Source organism: Rutidosis leptorrhynchoides, chromosome 3 (assembly GCF_046630445.1).
Source record: "Rutidosis leptorrhynchoides isolate AG116_Rl617_1_P2 chromosome 3, CSIRO_AGI_Rlap_v1, whole genome shotgun sequence".
Classification (NCBI taxonomy): Eukaryota; Viridiplantae; Streptophyta; class Magnoliopsida; order Asterales; family Asteraceae; genus Rutidosis; species Rutidosis leptorrhynchoides.
In genome coordinates, this window is record NC_092335.1 from 431,276,674 (window position 1) to 431,281,874 (window position 5,201).

The following is a 5,201-nucleotide window of genomic DNA, read 5'->3' on the forward strand; positions in this document are numbered from 1 at the left end:
TTTAAATTCAATCCCATTTGAATTTATTAACTCTATTGTTCCGTATGGGAAAACTCTTTTGACTATGAATGGTCCAGACCATCTTGATTTCAACTTTCCAGGAAATAGCTTGAATCGTGAATTGAAAAGAAGGACTCTGTCTCCTTCCTTAATTTCTTTTGAACTTCTGATTCTTTTATCATGCCATTTCTTCGTTTTTTCCTTATAGATTAACGAATTCTCATATGCATCATGTCTTAATTCTTCTAATTCGTTTAGTTGACTTAACTGTATGTCTTTAAAGCCCAAAATGCTTTGTGCTCAATTTCTACTGGAAGGTGACATGCTTTTCCGTAAACGAGTTTAAAAGGTGTGGTGCCAATTAGAGTTTTGTAGGCTGTTCTAAAAACCCAGAGTGCATCCTCCAATTTCATGAACCATTCCTTCGGATTTAATCCTACAGTTTTTTCTAGAATACGTATTAAAGTTCGGTTGGTATTTTCAACTTGTCCACTCGTTTGTGGATGATAAGCGGTTGAGATTTTATGAGTTACTCCATATCTTTTGAGAACTTTCTCAAGTTGATTATTACAAAAATGAGTACCCTGATCACTTATTAAAGCTTTCGGTGTTTCGAACCTTGCAAAAAGACGTTTTAAGAAGTTGACTGCAACTCGTGCATCGTTAGTTGTTAGAGCTTGTGCTTCCGCCCATTTAGATACATAATTAATGGGAACGAGAATGTAGAGATTATTATGAGATTTTGGAAATGGACCCATAAAGTCAGTACCCCAAACGTCAAATACTTCACATACTTGAATGACATTTTGTGACATTTCATCACGTTGACTTATTTTTCTGGCCCTTTGACATGCATCACAGGATTTGCAAAGAAGGTGTGCGTCTTTGAAAATTGTAGGCCAATAGAATCCAGCGTCATAAACTTTTCTTGCGGTAAGTTGAGGCCCATAATGCCCTCCTGTTGGTCCTGTGTGACAATGATTTAAGATTTGACTAGCTTCATCTCCGAATACACATCAGCGTATTATTCCATCGAGACAACTTTTAAACAAATGTGGATCTTCCCAGAAATAGTGTTTTATATCACTAAAGAATTTCTTTCGTTTCTGGTACGACAACCCTTTTTCAAGGAATCCACATACTAAGTAGTTTGCATAGTCTGCAAACCATGGAATTTCACTATAATCGATTTTCAATAGATATTCATCAGGAAAGTTATCTTGTATGGTCAATTCATTTAGAACTTCTAATTCAGGGTTTTCAAGGCGAGAAAGATGATCAACGGCGAGATTTTCTGCTCCCTTTTTGTCTCGGATTTCAATATCGAACTCTTGTAAGAGTAAGATCCAACGGATTAATCGTGGTTTAGCATCTTATTTTGAAAATAGGTATCTAAGAGTAGAATGATCGGTATAGACCACCGTTTTTGCTAGAACGAGATATGAACGAAATTTGTCAAAAGCAAAGACAATAGCAAGGAGTTCTTTTTCAGTAGTTGTGTAATTTGTTTGTTCTCCTTGTAACGTCTTACTAGCGTAATAAATATGTTGAAATCGTTTTTAAATTCTTTGACCTAAAACGGCTCCCATTGCAAAATCACTTGCATCGCAATGAGTTCAAATAGTAGATTCCAATTTGGAGTTATCATGATCGGTGCATTAGTGAGTTTTTCTTTAAGAATATTAAAAGATTTGATGCATTCATCCGAAAATATGAATGGAGCATCTTTTTCAAGGAGTTTATTCATAGGAGTGGCAATTTTAAAAAAATCTTTTATGAAACGTCGGTAAAAACCGACATGCCCTAGAAAACTCCTAACTCCTCTAACATTGGTGGGATGTGGAAGTTTAGCAATTACATCTACTTTAGCTCTATCCACTTCAATTCCTTCCTTTGAAATTTTATGACCAAGAACGATGCCTTCTTTAACCATGAAATGGCATTTCTCCCAATTAAGAACTATATTTGATTGTTCGCATCTAATAAGCATTCGTTCAAGATTAACTAGACATGATTCAAAAGTATCACCAAAGACTGAAAAGTCATCCATGAAAACTTCCATGCATTCCTCTATCATGTCGTGAAAAATCACCATCATGCACCTTTAAAAGGTTGCAGGGGCGTTGCATAGTCCAAATGGCATGCGTTTGTAAGCAAAAGTACCATAAGGGCACGTGAACATGGTTTTCTCTTGGTCCTCGGGTGCTATTGGAATTTGAAAGTATCCAGAGAAACTGTCAAGAAAACAATAGTAATTGTTCCCAGCTAACCTTTCCAATATTTGATCAATGAAAGGTAAGGGAAAGTGATCTTTTCTGGTGGCATCATTTAATTTTCTATAATCTATACAAACACGCCATCCTGTTACAGTCCGAGTAGGAATAAGCTCATCTTTTTCATTTGTTATGACAGTGATGCCACCCTTCTTTGGTACGCATTGAACTGGGCTTACCCATGCACTATCAGAAATTGGATATATTAAACCTGCATCGAGCAATTTAATTATTTCTTTCTTAACAACATCTTGCATATTATGATTTAGTCTTCTTTGGCGTTGCACATATGTTTTATGACCTTCTTCCATAAGGATTTTATGTGTGCAATACGAAGGAATTATGCCTTTAATGTCATGAATCTTCCATGCAATAGCTGGTTTATGAGCTTTTAGCACAGAAATGAGTTGAGATTTTTCATTTTTCGTAAGAGAAGACGAGATTATTACAGGTAATTCAGATTCACCATGTAAATAAGGGTATTTCAAATGGTTTGGAAGTGGCTTTAACTCTAATATCGGTGGTTCTTCTATCGATGATTTGTATCGATATCTGTCTTCTTCTTTTAGCATTTGAAGTTCTTCTGTTGTTGGTTCGTATTCATTAGCCATGAGTGTGGCTAATATTTCAGCTTCATCAATTGGTTCAGTTCCTTCTCCTAAAGAACATTCTCCTGTTCCTTATAATTCTGGAAATTCTTGTAACAATTTTGCATGTGAATCTATAGTTTGAACATAATAACATGTATCATCTGCAGATTACGGTTATTGCATGGCTCTATCAACAGAAAAGGTAACACTCTTATCCTCTATACTTAGGGTCAGTTTCTTACCGAACACGTCTATTATTACTTTAGCCGTGTTTAAGAATGGCCTTCCTAATATAAGAGGAACTCGAGAATCTTCTTCCATGTCCAGAATAACAAAGTCTACTGGAAATACTAAAGTACCAACTTTAACTAGCATGTTCTCCATTATCCCACTACGATATTTTACTGATCGATCGGCTAGTTGTATGCTTATTCGTGTTGGTTTCAATTCTCCAAGGTCTAGTTTAGCGTATAGTGAAAATGGAATTAAATTTATACTAGCACCTAAGTCTGCCAATGCTTCTATTAAATTAAGACTACCCTGAAAACATGGAATTGTGAAACTTGCTGGATCAGAGAGTTTTTCTGGTATCTTATTCAACAGCACTGCAGAACAATTAGCATTCATAGTAACAGTCAAGAGTTCTTCCATTTTCTTTCTATTTGTGATTAGATCTTTCAGGAATTTAGCGTATCTTGGCATTCCTGAAATCACATCAATGAAAGGAAGATTGACCTTTATTTGTTTAAACATATCCAAGAATTTGGATTGCTCGGCTTCAAGTCTTTCTTTTCTCATTTTACTCGGGTAAGGAAGCGGTGGTTGGTATGGTTTAACATAAGGCTTTGCCTTAACTGTGTTATCTTCATTAATCTTTTCAACTACCGGTTCTGTTTCTTTCTCTTGCTCAGATTGTGGTACTTGTGGAGTAGGAATAGAGTCATCGGAATTTATAGGTATTTCAGGTGGTTTAAGTGTAATACCACTTCTTGTGGTAATGGTTTAGCTGTTTCATTTCGGGGGTTAGCATTTGTATCGCTAGGTAGACTCCCCGATTTTCTTTCACCTATCAACCTTGCTAGGTTTCTCATTTCTTGTTCCAGATTTTGAATAAAAGCTTGTTGATTTCTAAATGCTTGAGCATTTTGTTCATTAGTTTGTTTCTGAGATGTGAAAAATTGAGTTTGAGATTCAACTAGCTTCGACATCATATCTTCTAAATTTGGCTTTTTATCATCGATTTGTGGTGGTTTATTTGGAAAAATAGGTCTTTGCTGGTTGTAAGTATTATTAGACACTTGTTGATTGCTAGGACCTTGGTGGTTGTTGTATGGAACATTTCGGTTATAATTCTAATTTTGATTGTAGTTTGGTCTTGGCGGTTGATAATTATTCTGATAATTATTTCCAGGCCTTTGGTTTATGTATGAAACATTCTCTCTTTGTTCCATTGTTAGTTCAATACTGAGACAATCTTTTGTTAAATATGGTCCTCCACACTGCTCACAATTAATTTGTATTGAGTGAATATCTTTAGTCATCTTTTCCATTCGTCTCTCGACAGCATCTATCTTTGCAGAAATGAAATCTAAGTCATGGCTAGAATCGGCTCTAGCTGCTTTAGATGATCTAACGATATCTTTTCTTGGTGCCACTCATGTGAGTGGGAGATTGTGTTATCAATAATTTTGTGAGCTTCAGTTGCGGTTTTCTTCATAATGGAACCACCAGCTACTGTGTCGATGTCTTTCCGTGTAGCAACGTCGCATCCTTGATAGAATATTTGTACTATTTGATAAGTTTCTAAACCGTGTTGAGGACATCCTCTCAACAACTTTCCGAATCTTGTCCACGCCTCATATAACGTTTCATTTGGCTTTTGTGTGAACGTAACAATTTCTCCTTGAAGTCTCACGGCTTTAGATGCCGGAAAGAATCTTTTAAGAAATTTCTCAACTAAAACATCCCATGTGTCAATTTCCCCTTCAGGTAACGATTCTAACCAATCTTTGACTTATCCCTTTAAAGTCCAGGGAAATAACATGAGATAGATCTGTTCATCCTCAACTTCTCTGATTTTAAATAGAGTACAGATCCTATTAAAGGTTCGAAGATGTTCGTTTGGATCTTCTTTTGGTGTACCACTAAATTGGCATTGATTAGTTACCATGATTAGGATTTGTCCTTTGATTTCATAATCTGGCGCATTAATGTCTGGTTGAGTAATGGCATAACCTTGGCCAGTGCGTGTAGCTCTCGTTCGGTCTTCCATACTTAGAGGTTCCTGATTTATCATGATTGAATTTGTTGAATCTGAATCACTAGAGGATTCTGATTT

At 36.0% G+C, this 5,201-nt stretch overlaps 1 non-coding gene across 1 annotated transcript; it reads left to right on the plus strand.

Moving 5' to 3' along the window:
* Positions 1 to 4,668: 4,668 nt before the first annotated feature.
* Positions 4,669 to 4,775, plus strand: LOC139903168 (small nucleolar RNA R71). The gene has a single exon (XR_011778010.1). It is a non-coding gene; the product is annotated as a small nucleolar RNA R71 (small nucleolar RNA).
* Positions 4,776 to 5,201: the final 426 nt, after the last annotated feature.